General features: G+C 33.0%; 1 long non-coding RNA gene across 1 annotated transcript; it reads right to left on the reverse strand.

Moving 5' to 3' along the window:
* Nucleotides 1-3,053: 3,053 nt before the first annotated feature.
* Nucleotides 3,054-7,477, reverse strand: LOC105791404 (uncharacterized). Its single transcript, XR_008198896.1, has 2 exons — nt 7,345-7,477; nt 3,054-3,317 (listed from the first exon to the last, which is right to left on the reverse strand). It is a non-coding gene; the product is annotated as an uncharacterized LOC105791404 (long non-coding RNA).
* Nucleotides 7,478-7,759: the final 282 nt, after the last annotated feature.

Raw genomic sequence — 7,759 nt, forward strand, 5'->3', positions numbered from 1 at the left:
CAAGAGGAGGAGATGCTCATGGATTAATCGATGAAAGCATGGCTCCGGAACAATCTTTTCTCACGAAAGTCTCACTTCAGAATAGAATCTTCCAATTACAATAACATCATGTAAAATAAGTAAAAACTAAGAATGAAATAAAAAAAAATCTAAGAATGATCCCCTTCCATCTGTATATAATGTTGTTTATATAGGCCAAAAATCCACAAGACTAAAATGCCCCTTTGTTTATAATGTGAATTAAGGTTTTAGGCTCTAAAAAGACCTTAAATTTCCCTTAAAAATCTCAACCAACATGTGTAGGGACTTTGGGCCACGCAAAAGCCGTGTTGCAACACGGCAGATGGATGTTGCAACATAGGTCAGTGTCGCGACACAGAGGCAATTTCGTTCCAGGATTGTTTTTGCTTTTGTCTTCGATGTTGCGACATTGGTGTCTTAGTGTCATGACATGGGCAACAATTTTGACACAAATGTGTATCTTTAGCCCTCAATTTGACCTACATAACCCCATAACCTTATTTAGATATCTAAGATGTAATAAAAACTACTAAAAAACATAAATCACTACTTCAAGCATGAAAACATAGATATATACTAAGATAATTTATTCAACTATTAAATAAGTTAAAGTTACGTGTAAAATGGGATGTAAATAGTAGAGTAATCCGTGACGGATCACTAGGCCCATTCAAGAAAAACAGCGATGATTCGGGGTGTCGGGGGGAAGTTACTTCGATGATGGAACCACCGAGCATGAAGGTTGCGACGGCAACAATCCGGCGACCGACAAATGGTTGGCGGTAGAGTAATGGAAAAATTATATTCCTAGTAGGACTCTACCGAGTAACTTGATTTCAAATTAATTTTTCCAAAAATAATATTATTTTAATAAATTTAATATTAAATTTAATTTAATATTTATCTTGATAGTATTTTATTAATTTAATATTAATATGAGTAATTTCAATCCTAGTTGAACCCTTTACACTTTCCCTATATAAAGAGAGTTTGGGTTATCATTCTCACACACTTGAATTCAAGAAAAGTTGTAAAGATAAAAGTCTCTAAAGAAATTATTCCAGAAAAATTCTAGAGATATTTTCTATTATTTACAACTTGACCCTAAAAGTTTAGAGAAATTATAAAATTGCCCTATTGGTAATTTTGTGCAAAAGATTGTTGATTCGAAGTAAGCTCACACACAACAAACGTGAGCTTGATGATAGAAGAGAAGATCACTCGGTCGAAGTGTTCATCCTAGATGAATAAAAAAAGTATGAATGTTGATTAAGTGTTTATTACTTTAGATAACACAACCAAGTTAAAAGGATTTTTTTTAAAACTCTGGTTTTCCCTTAAACCTATTTTTCATTGCATTTTACAAACCCAATCTTCCAACACGCATTACGCACTTGGCCTCAAATTTTTTCGATTGGAATTTTGTCACTTGGTAGTTGACCCTATGTGTTATGTTGTACCGCTTCACTGCTGCAAGAAAAGCATCTTTCAAAGAAAATTGCATTCCAACTTGTTATTCGCTAACATTTAACGAAGAACTTGCATCGTCTAATCTTCTATGAGGAAGTTCTAGAAATTCTAACCCACCTTCAGCATATAAGTCAATATTAAGCATGTGGGGCGAAGGTGCATATGGCGTGAATTCTAGATGGGTTCCACCAGTATTGTCCGAACCTTCATCGTCAGAACCACTCTCTACTAGGAACTGACTTTGGGTCAGAAAATAATGCAATTTTCGAACGATTCAGGCCAGACACCCGAATTGGATCGTTATTGGATTTAGATTCCTCTTTGTTCTCAGCTCTTTGTTTGTTATCAACCCCAGTTTCATGTCTAGGGTTGGATGTCCCTTCACCAGCACAAGTTGTAGGGAGTACACCATCTGTTCTTGTATAACCTATGTTAAACCCAATATCACTTACGAATTGCCCACCTGTGTAACCTGATGACATACTCGTATAAGTGTTTTCTACATAAAACATTGACAACTTGAAGTTGAAATTTAAAGCACTCACTAAATGTCGTGCCGAGTGTCAAAGTTTAGTTTATCGACAAACCCAGGTTATCAACAAACCTTGACTATTGCATGGAATGTGTGCCAAAGTTGAAATCGAGGGCTGAAACCAATGAATGCCTTCCCATTGATGATTCATTGATTTCATGATAAGAGCTTTGTAACAATGTTGTGAACCCACTGTACAACCATGTGGTTGGACTTTTTGCTTCTTGTTTCATTTTAGCATTAACTCAAACTATTGTCAAACTCGGACCACCTTCATCGACGCCAACAATGAAAAATATGGCTTATCTATTTCACTAGGGCAAGTGGGAGACTGTTGGATCTAGTGTCCTAAGTTTAGTATATTCGTTTGTAAACATGTAATTTTTCCGAACAGGTTGATTAAGAAAATTATTCATGAATTAAATTAATATACTTTTAATTGTATTATTGTCTTTACATGGTTTTTGAACACAAAGCAAAATAGAAGCAAATGTTTCTCATTGGTTGTCTAAATGTTTAACTAATACTAAGCGGTATTACATGGTCGGATCATATTACAGAAATATAGCCTGCATTAGTATATGAACCTAAACATATCTTCAGTCTAATCAAAAATCAGCAAACCGATTGAAAGGCTAATATATCGTCTATCAAGTCCAATTGGGGAAAACCCTAGTATCATTAACTAGGGTTGTCACCCCAATGTAGGGGTGTGCATTCGGTTAACCGACCTGAATTAGTTAAAACCGAACCAAAATTTTTTTTAAAAATATTAACCGAACCGAATTTTTTCGGTTAAACCGGTCGATTAACCGAATTTTTTCGGTTAAACCGGTCGATTAACAGAATTAACCGAAAATCATATGATTTTTTTGTTAAAATTAATCGATTTAACCTATTTAACCGATTAACCGATTTAACCGACTTAACCGATTTAACCGTTTTAACCTATTTAACCGATTAACTGATTTAACTGACTTAATCGATTTAACCGATTTAACCTATTTAACCGATTTAAATCACTATATAATTAAAAAAATTACATAAGTCTTTGAATCACTACATAATTAAAAAAATTACATAAGTCTTTGAATCACTACATAACTAAAAACATTACATAAGTCTTTGAATCACTACATAATTAAAAACATTACATAAGTCTTTGAATCACTACATAATTAAAAACATTATGTAAGTCTTGAAATTAACACATAATTGAAATGTAAGTCTTTAACATTCTCTATTTATATTATATTCATTTCTTCTCTCCAAAAAACCTCCATTTGCATTAAACCTACAAAAAAAACATGTGCAAAAATTTAGCATATAATAGAAATATACGCATTTTAAAAAATTTATATAAACAAACAAATAGATTATAAGTTAACAAGAATAAGATAGTAAGCATACCCTTCAACTCACGAAAGCATAAGCTCATGAATTTGGGGTAGGCTCTGATGCATTCCAAGAAAAATCTAAACATTGAATCAATTAAATAAGTAGGAGTGATATGGTAAAAAAATTGAAACTATTAAAATAAAATAATAAATATACCATTTTCGATCTTGTCAAGATCTTGGATTTGTTCTTCAATCTTTTTGATGTCTTCTTGTGATGATGATTTTCGAATCCAATCTTGAGTACACACAAGAGCTTGTACAATTTTAGGAGTTAAAGAACTCCTATATTGATCAAGCACACGTCCCCCGGTGCTAAATGTAGACTCTGAAGCAACCATAGAAATCGGTATCGCTAACACATCTCTGGCCATTTTTGAAAGAGTGGGAAATCTAGGGATGTTCACTTTCCACCACAATAAAATCTCAAAATCTTCAACAAATTCCTCATTAGACTCAGCTAGATACTTATCCAACTCAGATATTTTATCCTCACCACAAATTTCCAACTCACGCTTTTTATACAAAGCTTGCATTCGCCTTTTCATTTTTTATTGTGGTTCACCGAGAGAAACATGTGTTGGCACACTCAATTGGCTACAATTATTATGAAGTGGAGGCTTATACTCATCAAAAAATTCATACAAAGATTCCTTCAATTTTTGCATCATTTCACAAGCTTTTTCAGAACTAGACATTTCACTAAGTGCAAATTCAAGATACTTCAGTTTTTGTCTAGGATCTAAAATACAAGCAACAAACATAAGCAAATTCATCTTATCAATATCACCCCAATACTTATCATACTTCTCTTTCATCTTGATGGCCATAACACAAAAATCAACATTACTTTTTAACTGAGCATCTCGTAAAAGAATATCAATTTCAGAAAGCTCATCAAAAAAATTATTGAACGTGACATATGAAGTGTCAGATATACGTAAAGTGACTTCATAAAAGTGTTCCAAGAAATCCTTCAAGTTTCTAACATTATCCCAATCATCCACACTAAGTCAACCCTCTCCCCTTTCAAGTTCAGCCCTAAAGTTTGTATCTTGCTCCTCAAATCTCTCAAAAGCTCTCTCAAAGTTCTGAGCAGTGTCTAACATTAAGTAGGTTGAGTTCCACCTAGTACAAACATCAAGACACAACATCTACTTGAACTCTATCTTTTCCACCATAACACATTCCTTAAACTTTTGTATTCTAGCTGGAGATTGTCTCACATATCTAACAGCCCCCCTAACATGTTCAACAGATTTATTCATTTCCTTTAAGCCTTGAACAACAATCAAATTCACAATGTGTGCCATGCATCTCATATGAAGATATTTACCATTTTGAACTAAACCCCCTCGAGGGTTAAATTTCTTTCTCAAATAACCAATAGCAACATCATTTGAACTTGCATTATCAACAGTAAAAGTAAATAACTTACCAATCCCCCAATTCAACAAGAATTTCTCAATCACCATCCCAATGAACTCACCCTTATGACTAGAAATTGGACAAAAGTTTAAAATATTTTTATTCAATTTCCAATCATTATCAATAAAGTGAGCAGTGATGCACAAATAATTAACTCTTTGCAAAGAAGTCCATGTGTCAGTAGTTAAGCAAACTCTAGAACAAGAACTTCTCAAAAGTTGTTTTATCTTGATCCTTTCATCTAAATACAATTGATAAACATCCCTAGTCATAGTAGTTCGTGAAACATAAATTTCTTAAAACCTTCACTTTCAACAAACTTGAAAGGTAATTCATCAATCACAATCATTTGTGCTAATCCTTTCCTACATGCTTCTTGATCAAATCTCCAAGTTGAAAGATTCACTTCCTCCCCTTCAACTCCCTTTCTAGGTAAAACTAGTTGTCCTTGAGTATTTTCAACAACATTACTAGGATTTTTCTTACATGAACCAATATGATATTTCAATAACCCTGTACCATTTTTTTCATATCACAACAAAATTCCTTTTGACAATAATTGCATTTAGCCTTACTTGCACCCTCACTATCAATAATCTTAGTGAAGTGAGACCAAACTTCTAACCTTTGAGGAGCGGTTTTTCTTTTCCCGGTAGTCCCCTTTGTTTGGCTTGAAGCTCCAACTCTCGAATTTTTAGAATCTATCGAAGTAGGAGGTGTAACACTACCCTCAATAGATGTTGGTTCAGTTGACATTCTGCAAAAAAATAAAAAAAAATATAATAAATTAAAATAATATCAAGCCATCAATTCGAAGAGACAAAGGTTGAAATTGGTTAGCAAAAACACAAGCATTAGAAGAGTCAACAATGAAAATTAAGGCATTAGCCACTAGATTGATATTTTATTTAAAAAAATAATAGATGCCAACATTGATATTTGTAGGCTAAAGATCCAGCCTAATAAAATGCCAATGTGACATATTTTTAATTAGTCTAAAAAAATAAAATAAATTTACAATTAATTCATATTTTGAAAGACATGTGGAAGGAAGCAGAATTGGATAGATGACGTGCTACTGCTCAAGAGAAGATGTGGATATAAATTTGGGTTCAGATTGTTTATAAAATTTTTATTTAAAAATAAATAAACTTACATTACAAACTTGGGAAAGAAAACATGAAACATGCAGTATTGCATGAAACATGAAACATGAAACATGCAGTATAATGCAGTATTTACATTATAAATTTGCGTGCACTATAATGTACAGAAGAAAACATGAAACATGCAGTATGAAACATGAAAATATGAAACATGAAACATGAATTGTTCTCCCAAACGAGTGTTGTGTGTGTATATATATATTTTAATTATTGTATTTACTCTTTTCATAACCTTAAAATTATAATCGATTTAAACATCGAAAAGTATCAATATCAATTTTAATGCTCCCGTAGCTCATCTTTCTCTCTTTATTTTTTCTTTTCATTACCTAACAATTAGACTCAAATTCATATCTATGTATGAACAATATCAAGAAATACATCAAATATAAAACCAATTTACTCTATTTCAGCTTAATAGTATCTTTCACCAACTATTTTGATTAGCAACCTTGAGCAATCACCGACAATTCGATAGATCCAGCCTGGTGGCACTTCCATTGGTGTTTGCTTACAATGGAATCATAAAAGGATAATAATTTCTAATATTGCGATGAAATATTTTTCATTGAAAATAAAACGAACCCTTCGATATTAGCAAACCTTATATTGAAATTAAATTTGATTTTGACTGTTAGGAAACTTCCAATGACTAATGCATGGATGACCCGAAACTTAAAATACAGTTTTTAATATGGTGTAATATTTTTCAGTAATCTCAACAAAGATTACATTAATTAAGTTATACGGTTTACCGAAGTCGTATAGTATTTTAGTATAATTTAACCCAAAACATTAAAATATAAAATCCAAACACTTAAAAAAAGAAGAAAGCAATGAATGTGCATATGCAATGGTGTCTGCAGCAATTATAAAATGCCCACATTGTACTTTGTTACAAAAACCAGTTTGGCAATCTGTTTATGCTTGGTTCTTTTAATGTATCTTTGTGCAGATCCTATCACAATTATGAGATTTCTATTTCCTAATTTATTTAATTAAGCCATTTAATTAAATACATCAGACTTCAGAGTTTGATGCGTAGTGTTGAATGAACAAAAACAGAGCAGAACTCTGACCCTTTACAAAATGAACAAAATAGCAAGCAAGTCAGGTATTAGACATAGTTGGGCCAAGTTGAAGGCGACATAGCAACCAGCTAACCTAAGGCTCACGTACTTTAACTTAGCTCTTTGTGGGTGTTAATTTTCCAGCTCTTTGCGGGTGTTAATTTTCCAAAGCCACTTCAAAGTTCAATCAGTGCAAGAAATGAAAAAAAACCCTGAAATTAAAAAAAACAAAAGGAAAAGGAAATTAGAAGAAACCAAACCTGGCCTCTGGGTATTAGTCAATTAGTGTGCTAGAAGAGAAATGGATAGCAAAAATGGTGGATTTTCCCGACTGAAAATCTGATATTCAGATTGAGAAATTAGAAGTGGAAAACCCGATGGCAGATTTGTGAGTTGTGACATTGTGCTTGGCTGCTTGATGTCTGCTGAATGAGTGCTATTGAGAAAAGGCTTAGTTCTTGGGCTTGGAGCCTAGAGGAGAAAAAATATATTGGGCTGGCCGACTGGGCTTAATTTAAGGCCTACTACCTTGCAAAATTCGGTTAAACCAAATTTTTTCGGTTAACCGACCGATTTCGAACCGATTTAACTGTTAACCGAAAATATAAAAAACTCTTAATCGACCCTCGACCAAAAATATTTGGTTAACCGACCGATTAACCGAATTTGGTCGGT

The sequence above is a fragment of the Gossypium raimondii genome, chromosome 8 (assembly GCF_025698545.1).
Source record: "Gossypium raimondii isolate GPD5lz chromosome 8, ASM2569854v1, whole genome shotgun sequence".
NCBI lineage: Eukaryota > Viridiplantae > Streptophyta > Magnoliopsida > Malvales > Malvaceae > Gossypium > Gossypium raimondii.